The sequence below is a fragment of the Triticum urartu genome, chromosome 4A (assembly GCF_056163025.1).
Source record: "Triticum urartu cultivar PI428250 chromosome 4A, HENAU_Tu73, whole genome shotgun sequence".
In the NCBI taxonomy this organism is placed as follows: domain Eukaryota; kingdom Viridiplantae; phylum Streptophyta; class Magnoliopsida; order Poales; family Poaceae; genus Triticum; species Triticum urartu.
The window spans coordinates 72403263-72413517 of NC_141876.1; positions in this window are offsets into that span (position 1 = coordinate 72403263).

Consider the following 10255-nt stretch of genomic DNA (forward strand, 5'->3'; position numbering starts at 1 on the left):
AGATTTGATGGATAGATGGATTGAAATGCTGCGAGCTACTACCGAGTCATCCTGATTGAAAAATTCCAGCTCTCAATATCCGGTTCATTAGCCGAGACCGCGCCCTTGTGCTGCCTCCGTCTTGTCTCCGGTTCAAGTCACCACCGGGACTCGTATCGATTCCGGTTCAAGTGGCCGGATAAGCTAAGAGTCATGATTGACTCGCCATCCGCTTTGGGATTTTTCCCGAGTACACCTGCCCTTGCTGAGTCATTTTGCGCCTATGCTCTTTTTCAGAATCTGATATTTTTCAAACGGAAGGATGTACATACCATCAGTCTAAAGATGCCAGGAAGTCTCTAGTGCTCAAGTTAAATTGCTACTGAGTTTCGGTGGATACAGAGAACATACTTTCTATGGGTTTTTCCTGATGAGGAGATGTATTTATCCACTATCAACATCTGGATCATGCAAGGCGCTGCCTCCGCCGTCACGTCAAGCTGTTGTGGTTCAAACCGACCACCCGCGACTCAGCTCTGAGTCTCTCAGCCTCACGTTCAAAGTGTTCAGCTGATTGCTATTGTGGGGATATCAAGATTTTTAAATGGAACTGGTGTTCAAAAAGGAGCTACGGCAAACTTCTGCAATCGCTGATCATCAGAGTATTATGTATACACCCGATGGGCTATACTACTTGTCGGTGTACTAGAGTAGGGGTACCCTAGTATCCCGAACTTATGCACGGGCAGTCGCAGCATCCCGCGGCAAGGCTTGCTGGGTGACTGCCAAGATCCTCCGTGGTTCCTTTGGAGCCATTCAAGAACAAAGTGTCCAAGTCAAGAAGACAAGACCCCGGCAAGAGGAGCTTGCCGGGAAGGCTAACAAAAGCATCCCAAGACCCCGGCAAGAGGAGCTTGCCGGGAAGGCCACTCAAGGCATTTCAAGGAACTTGTCGCGGCGCACCACGCGTTCCAGCAAGACCCGGTGAGCGAAAAGCTCCCGGACGCGACAAGACAACAACCGCGGCAAGGCGCTTGCTGCGGCAAGCCACCTCTCCGAGCCCGCGCTCCAGCACATCCACCAACGTGTCGCCCTGGGGCCCTTCCAGGCGTACGTGGCGGAAGGCTGCGCAGCCAGGGGCGTGCGGTGGCAGGCGGCACTGACAAGATCGCCATCGTGGCGAACGCTGGCGTCCCTGGCGGTCCCTTTTCGCACTGTTTAGGCGACACAGACGGGCATTTAAGACCCTTGTCCCCTGCCGTCAGGGTTAGGTATGATACACTGTAGCAGGTAGCTGTGACTACCACAGCACCTTTCCATTTTTGCCCTTTACCCCCATTGCCACCTGTCGGTAGCCCCTTGAGCATATAAAAGGAGGCCCGTGTGCAACGTAGAGGGGGGTTAGCCAGTTCGAGAACACTCACGCTCGGTCCTGCTAGCTGCTGGTGTGTACTGTAGCACTCCGGGCTCCCGAGCTAAAAATCAATACAAAACCACAAAGCAGGAGTAGGGTTTTACGCATCCGTGCGGCCCGAACCTGGGTAAATCGCTCGCGTGCTTCGCCTCGATTTGCTCTTTGCACGACCTCCGCCCCCGCCGAACCGAAAGGGACCCGGTCCGCCGGTCCCATAGGTGCCCGTGGATCAGTACCCCGGCATCTTTGGCGCGCCAGGTAGGGGGCGTCGAGGTTGTGTGAACCAGATCCGGCGTTCTCGCGAGCTAGATCTTCATCATCTTCATCAACATGCCGCCGAAGAAGAAAGTTTCGGAGGCAGCTGCTCCGTCCGCGCCGAGCCAACCACCGCCGGAGCAAATGGTTGGTGGGGCAGGCACCGGCGGAAGGACACGCGTCGACGAGGGAACTCACGGTGCTGCCAGGTCCCAGGACAAGGCTGCGCTGCCCATCGGCGGCGTAGCCGGCTCCCACAATGACCGGGCGCACTCCAAGACCTCGGCGTCCGTGCATGCACCGCGCCCATCTCAGGAGGCACGGGACCGGCAGCGTCATGGTACTCACGGTACCATGCGTTCGCTAGATCAAGATCGAGCTGGTGGATCTCGGAGCGCTCAGGACCACCATGCACGTCAACCCGCTGGCGCGAGCGAGACACGGTCGCCTGGACGGAATACTGCTCCCTCTAACGTAGTTAGAAGTCCGAGCATATCCCGCTCCTCGCACCGTTCGCCACCGCCACCCGCCACTGTAGCAGAAGCTTTGGCGCGAGCTCAGCTGCTCCTAGACTACCCTCCAACGGCGGACAAGATCGACGACTGGAGGGCCACTATCCAGAGTCTCATCGGCTTCGCCAACGGCGACACTCCTCGGCAGCCGGACACGTCGCAGCCGCAGCGAGCCAGCCAGGCACGAGCCGGAGACGATAAGACTGGTGGGGGTGCAACTATTGTGCACTCTCCGCCCCGAAGGCCAAGATCGCCGACTCGCCGGATCCACCTCGACAGCGACTCCACCGCGTCGTCAGATCCGCGAGCTCATCGCGATCAGCGCCAAGTTCTTCAAGAACGACAGCAAGAAGACGCTCGTACTCGCATCGAGCGCCGAAGAGAAGCGCGACGTCAATCAGACCAGCGCGCTGGGCCCTCTGTTGACATGCATGCGCCAGGGGAACCAGGCGACTTGCCGTACGCGGTAGGTTGCCCTGCGTTCACTCGTGAGCTGCGGCAAGTCCAGTGGCCCAGTACGAAGAATTTCAAACCAGATGTACCAGAGAAGTACGACGGCAAGACGCATCCGTCAGAGTTCCTCAGCATCTACACCATCGCGGTGCAGGCTGCCGGGGGACGAGACGACAAGATCCTTGCCAACTACTTCCCGTTGGTGCTCAAGCCCAACGTCAGGTCCTTGCTCATGCACTTGCCGGACAACTCCATATCCTCCTGGGCAGACCTATGCCATCAGTTTGTTGGCGCCTTTACAGGCGGCCACAAACCTCATGGCCAAGAGAGTGATCTTCATCTGCTCGCCCAGAAGGAAGGAGAGCCCCTGCGCAAGTACATTCAGAGGTTCAGCCGTGTACAGTATAACATCCCAGACGTCCACCCCGCCGCGGTCATTAGCGCGTTCCATCAGAACGTGCGTAACCGCAGGATGCGGGAGGAGATGGCGATGTCCAGGATCAGAGACGTCAGTGAGCTATATGCCCTGGCCGACAAGTGTGCACGCGCTGAGGAAGGGAGGAGACTCCCCAGAGAGAAGACGGGAGTAGAAGGATCTGACAGTGAGGATACTGCCCCGGCAAAGAAGAACCGGCGGCGTAACATGAAGAAGAAAGGCAAAGAGGTGCTAGTCGTTGAGAAGTCCGGCAATGAAGGTGGCGCCAAGAAAGCCAAAGTTGATAGCTCCGGCAAGGAGGTTGCCGCGTGCACCAACTGTCAGGCTGTGGCAGCCGCCGACAAGCAGGACAGCTCTGACAAGCAATACTGCAAGATTCACCGCACCAAGGGCCATTACCTCCAGAGCTGCAAAAAGGTCGAGCAGCTTGTCCAGCAGCAAAAGGCTGAGTACGAGCGGCGAGACAAGGAGAGGGCCCAAGGTGGAGCTGCAGAATCTGGCAAGAAGCGCGCCGGCCGAGGAGGACGCCGCGGTAAGGCCAAGCAGCGGCAAGGAGACAGACCTCCCCGTGGCCGCGACAACGATGAAGACGACGACGACGAAGACATGGATGATGTTGAGACCAGTGAGCAGGAGTTTCAGAAAGCCACAGAGGTCTTGTGCGTTGACGGTGGTGCTTCTCTGCATACCTCGCACCGCCAACTCAAACAGTGGGTGCGGGAGGTTAATGCAGCAGAACCACCTATCGAATCACGCAAGCTTCTGAAGTGGTCCAGCACGCCTATCATCTTCGACATTGAGGATCACCCTGATCGCACAACTGCGGTCGGGTGTTTGCCGATGTTGGTATCACCAACTATCCGCAACCTCAAAGTCACCAAGATGCTAGTTGACGGCGGGGCCGGCTTAAACCTGATCTCCTCCGCTGTACTCCAAAAACTCCAAATCCCTGACAGCGAGCTCGAAGAGACCGGCACATTCCAAGGAATCAATCCGGGAAGGAGCAAGCCGAAGGGGAAGGTCACGCTGCCGGTAACATTTGGCAGCGAGCTAAACTTCAGGACTGAGAAGGTCACATTCGACGTTGCCGATATTCCATTGCCTTACAATGGGATACTTGGCCGTCCAGCACTCGCCAAGTTCATGGCAGCCTCTCATTATGCATACAACATGCTGAAGATGCCAGGCCTGATAAGCGTCATCTCTGTCCCCGGCGACAAGAAAGATGCTCTTATCTGTGCCGACAAGATCTACCAGGAAGCAGCAGCCACAGCAGATCGCGAGTCACTTGCCGCTGAAGCTCCCGGGAGGAAGAAGACCAAGTCCGGCAAGAGTTCTGATGCCCACTCCGGCAAGCGCACCTCTTCGGAGTGCTGCGCTGCCGTCGAGGACGCACCATCGAGCTCCACCGGCAAGTGCAAGAAGACGATGGCAGCTCCGCCACAGACGAAGAAGGTGTCCGCCAAGGAGGACGGCACTGGTGGTACCTTCACCATCAGTGCCACGCTCGACCCTAAATAGGAAAGCGCGCTCGTTGCTTTCCTGCGGGCGAATGTCGACGTGTTTGCATGGCAACCGTCTGACATCCCCGGTGTTCCCAGGAAAGTGATTGAGCACCACCTTGCCGTTTGTCCCCATGCGCGGCCCGTCAAGTAGAAAGTCAGGAAGCAGGCGGTGGAGCGCCAAGAGTTCATCACAGAAGAGATCAAGAAGCTGGAAGCAGCAGGCCTTGTCAGAGGAGTGCTCCATCCCACGTGGTTGGCCAATCCTGTAGTCGTGCGCAAGGCAAATGGGAAATGGAGACTTTGTATCGATTTTACTGATGTTAACAAAGCTTGTCCCAGAGACCCATTTCCTTTGCCGCGCATTGACCAGATTGTTGACTCCACGGCCGGATGTGATTTGCTTTCATTTCTTGACGCATACTCAGGATACCATCAGATCTTCATGGCAGAAGAGGATGAGGAGAAGACCGCATTTATTACTCCATGTGGCACGTACTGCTTCGTACGGATGCCTTTTGGATTAAAAAATGCTGGTTCGACATTTGCAAGAGTAGTCCATGTTGCTCTTGAGCCACAAATACACAGAAATGTGGAAGCCTACATGGATGATATAGTGGTCAAGAGAAAAGACAGAGCAACCTTGATTCAAGATCTAGACGAGACCTTTGCAAATCTGCGCAAGATCAACCTCAAGCTCAACCAAGAGAAGTGTGTGTTTGGAGTTCCCTCCGGCAAGCTTCTCGGGTTCTTTGTGTCTCAGCGAGGAATTGAAGCCAATCCTGACAAGATCAAGGCCATTGAGCAGATTGAAGCACCAAAGCGCGTCAAGGATGTACAGAGACTTGCCGGTTGCGTGGCTGCTCTCAGCAGGTTTATCTCTCGGTCTGCTAAGCGCGCCCTACCGTTTTTCAAATTATTGAAAAAGGCAGGTCCAATGAAATGGACTCCGGAAGCGGAGGCTGCGCTGCAAGACCTGAAGAGATACCTGTCCTCCCCTCCAATACTTGTCGCACCTAAGCCACAAGAGAAGTTGCTGCTGTACATAGTGGCAACCAATCAAGTGGTTAGTGCTGCGTTAGTAGCAGAGAGGGAGGCAGATGATGAGCCAGCAACCGCGGCAAGCGCATCCAGCGACAAGCAGGGAGCTTCCCCGACAAGCTCTGGTCCCGACAAAGATGGATCTGCGCAGATACACGACGAGATACACAAGAAGATGGTGCAGCGCCCAGTTTACTTTTTCAGTTCCCTTTTGCAGGGGGCTAGGTCAAGGTACTCTGGTGTGCAGAAATTGCTTTTCAGCCTTCTCATGGCCTCGAGAAAGCTGCGCCATTACTTCCAAGCACATGAGATCACAGTTGTCACTCGCTTTCCGCTGAAGAGGATACTGCAGAATCCAGAAGCAACAGGCAGGATTGTTGAGTGGGCACTGGAACTGTCAAGCTTTGGCCTCAAGTTTGAAAGCACTTCAACTATCCAGAGCAGAGCATTGGCAGAATTCATAGCAGAATGGACGCCAACAGCAGATGAAGAAATTCCAGAAACGAGCATCCCCGACAAGGAAGCAAGCAAAGAGTGGCTGATGTACTTTGATGGTGCCTTTTCGCTGCAAGGCACCGGCGCTGGCGTGCTGCTTGTCACGCCCACCGGTGAGCACCTCAAGTACGTAGTCCTGATGCACTTCCCCAAGGAGCAAGCAACGAACAATACTGCAGAATATGAGGGCTTGCTTGCCGGTCTCCGGATCGCGGCAGACCTTGGGATCAAGAAGCTCATTGTCAGGGGTGACTCACAGCTTGTCGTCCGCCAAGTAAACAAGAGTTATCAGAGTCCGTTGATGGAAGCTTACGTCGACGAAGTGAGAAAGCTAGAAGAACACTTTGACGGCCTACAAATGGAGCATGTTCCAAGAGCTCAGAACGCCATTGCAGATGGCCTGTCAAAGTGTGCCGTACTTAAGTTACCTGTGGAACCAGGGATCTTTGTGCTCAAGCTGACTCAGCCGTCCGTAACGCCATCAACTGGACAGAGCAAGAAGAGGAAGTTGGTTTCTGGTGACTATTTGCCGGCAGAGCTTCCCGAAGCCGCCGCCAAGAAGGTCCCCAAGATCAACGCCAAGAGTGTTGAGGAGCAGTCTGCTCCGGCAGACCCTAGGGTTTGTTCCGTTGAAGCAGGAGCTCCCGACAAGTTTTGCTCCGGCAAGCTTGCCGGGGAACGTCACGCTCCGGCAGAGCCGCAGGTTCTTGCCGTAGAAGCGGATATTCCCGCAGCAGTCTCCAAGATCAACACCAAGAGCGTTGAGGAGCAAGATGCTCCGGCAAGCCCTAGGGTTTGTTCCGTTGAAGCAGACGCTCCCGACAAGTTTTGCTCCGGCAAGCTTGTCGGGGAACGTCAAGCTCCGGCAGAGCCGCAGGTTCTTGCCGTGGAAGCGGATGTTCCCGCAGCAGCAGATTTGCCTTTAGTCCTTGTTGTCGAGCCACAAGCTCCAGCATGGGCACAGCAGATTGTCCATTTCCTTCAGACAGGAGAACTTCCCGAAGAGCAAGAAGAAGCGGAGAGAGTAGCCCGGCAGTCAAGTATGTACCAGTTTGTCGACAAGACACTGTACAGAAGAAGACTCAACGGTGTGAAATTGAAGTGTATTCCTCGGGAAGATGGACAAAAGCTGTTGGCAGAAATACATGGAGGCATATGTGGTCACCACATTGGCGCAAGAGCACTTGTCGGTAAAGCTTTCCGGCAAGGTTTCTTCTGGCCAACAGCCCTCCAGGATGCAACTGCACAAGTAACCAAGTGTGAAGCGTGTCAGTTTCATTCCAAGCAGATACACCAACCAGCTCAAGCTCTCCAGACGATCCCTTTATCCTGGCCATTTTCGGTCTGGGGGCTCGACATCCTCGGCCCCTTTCCCCGAGCTGTCGGGGGCTTTGAGTACTTGTACGTTGCAATCGACAAGTTCACAAAGTGGCCGGAAGTGGAACCAGTGAGGAAGGTGACAGCACAGTCAGCAGTCAAGTTCTTCAGGTCGATTGTTTGCCACTTCGGGATCCCTAACAGGATAATCACCGACAACGGTACACAATTCACGAGCCGCACCTTCATGCAGTACGTCCAAGATCTTGGCGCCAAGGTCTGCTTCGCTTCTGTTGCTCACCCGAGAAGCAACGGTCAAGCGGAGAGGGCAAATGCTGAAGTGATGTGCGGGCTCAAGACCAGAACTTTCGACAGGCTGCACAAGTGCGGAAGAAACTGGATCGAGGAGCTGCCGGTGGTTCTTTGGTCGATCAGGACGATGCCAAATCGAGCCACTGGACAGACACCTTTTGCTCTAGTCTATGGAGCAGAGGCAGTTATCCCCACGGAACTCGTATACGGGTCACCTCGAGTGCTCGCTGATGATGAGCGCGAGCAAGAGCGGCTGCGACAAGATGACGCGCTGCTCCTTGAGGAAGACCGTCTTCAGGCTGCTGTGCGAGCTGCTCGCTACCAGCAAGCTTTGCGCCGCTACCATAGCCGCAAAGTTAACGCCAGAAGTCTCGAGGAAGGCGACCTTGTTCTTCGGCGCGTTCAGTCCGCCAAGAATTCCAACAAGTTGACGCCGAAGTGGGAAGGCCCTTACCGGGTGAAATGAGTCACTAGGCCTGGCGCTGTCCGCCTTGAGACCGAAGATGGCATTCCGGTGAGCAACTCCTGGAACATCGAGCATCTTCGTAAGTTTTACCCATAAGGCGCGGTTGTCGGAACCTGTTCTGGCAACCACCTTTTGTACAAGTCTTGCCGCTGTTGCATGTAATCCTTTGTACAAAGCCGGGCGCAGATCCCGTGCATAAGTAAAGCTCATGTGCTCCGCACATTTTGTCAATTTTATGCTTTCTATTTTCTGGCATATATGATCTGACACTTTGTGCAGCACCTACTCCACGGTAAGCAATAACGAGCCGTAAAGCTCCATATCTGTATTGTCTCTTCTTCCTTTTGAAAGCAAGGTTCCCCTCGCCCACAAGTTTGCCGGGGGGGAAAGGAGAAGACGATGGATGGTATGGGCCAGGCGTCGTCCAAGAAAGTTTCGCCTTGCCGAGAAGCAAACAACAGAAAAGCTAAGTTGCCAAAGTTTGAGCAATCAAATTTTTTAAATTTTAAGTTATCTCCCTTGAACGACCACACTTTGTATGGGAAACCTGTGCACGGAGGAACCAACTCGTAGCTAGTTGCGCCTTTACTTTGTTTCGAGTCCGCTCAACAACTTAAGTGAGCTGCTAGCGCCCTTACTTTGCTTCGAGTCCGCTCAGCAACTTAAGTGAGCCGCTAGCGCCCTTACTTTGTTTCGAGTTCGCTCAGCAACTTAAGTGAGCTGCAACTAGTTGCGACAAGGTTTCTTGCCGGTAGCGGCACCGCCAGCAGGCTGCTGACATTCCGCACTCAGCGCTCGCGGCTCAGGTGCCTGCACCGGCAAGTTCCCTAAAAGCGTAGGGCAAAAACATACAAAGGGAAGAATCAAGTAAAGGGAGTAACGTTGCAATCATTGCCCAGAATCAAGTTACAGTACAAAGATAGCTTGTCGCAGCTCTAACAGATTGTTTTCATGACATGATGGGCAGCGACAAGAAAAGAAGAAATGGGCGGCCTAATCTACGCGGTCGCCTTCGACCCGCTTGATCCCGCTCACCTTGTCCACAATGGGTGCGATAAGGGCCTTGAGCTCCTCCAGATCAGCTTCTGGCGGCAAGGACCTGAGGATGTTGGTGAGGCGGAGGCCCGGATTGCGGAAGGCCACCTTCATCAACACTTTCTCGAGGGCTCCTGCGCAGATCTCGCGTGACTCGTCAGCTAGTTTCTTGGGGATCCTCTCTCGGAGTCGCTGAAGGGCCGTAGCCACGCCCTTGAAGAATAGGACGAGCTTGGCGCTGGGCTGGAGGTTGTCGTCGGAGGGATACCCAAGATCTTCCATCCCCAGCTGCGCCAGCTCCTTGTCGATATCTGTGGCGGCGTTCACCAGACTCTCCGTCCAGTGCGTCACAGTCTCCCTGAAGGTGTTCTGGGCGGTGGCAGCGCTTTCCAGCAGCGCCTTGTCGGCCTTGATTTCCTCCTTCAAGGCCGCCTCCTGCTTCTTGGTGCTGTCCAGAGTCTTGGTCAAAGTGGTTAGCTTCAACTCAAGATCCATGTTGGAGACCTTGGCGGCGCTGAGCTCCTTGCCCTTCTCGGAGAGATCGGCCTCCAGCCGCGCCACCTTCTTCTTCAACTCCTCCTTGGCGGCCTCGGCGGCGGCGGCAGCGTCCTCCGCTTGCTTGAGGGCTCCGCCAAGCTTCTCCTCGCGCGAGGCAAGCTCCTCCTCGTGGGCGTCGAGATTGACCTTCCGCTGCGCCAGCTCGCCCTCTTCCGTGGCTAGCTTCACAGTGGCAAGTCGCTGGCGCTCTTCGGCTTCAGCCTTCTCGAGGAGAAAGGCCTTCCGCGCTTCAGCGAGCTGCTCCCGCTCCTCCGCCAGGGATCGGAGGGCTTCCCGGTGGAAACCCCCGAGCTCTTCCGCGCGCCTTTCAATATCTGCTCCCGCCTTCGCGACAAGCGCCTCGCGGGACTCCAGCTTGGCTTGTCACGCGCGGTAGAGCGACATCAACCTACGCAGCAGCCGCTCTTCTTCGGGCTCGTTGCTGCTGCTTGGCGCGTCGACCAGCTTCAGCCCCGCGGAGGCGAGCACTTCTCCGTCGAA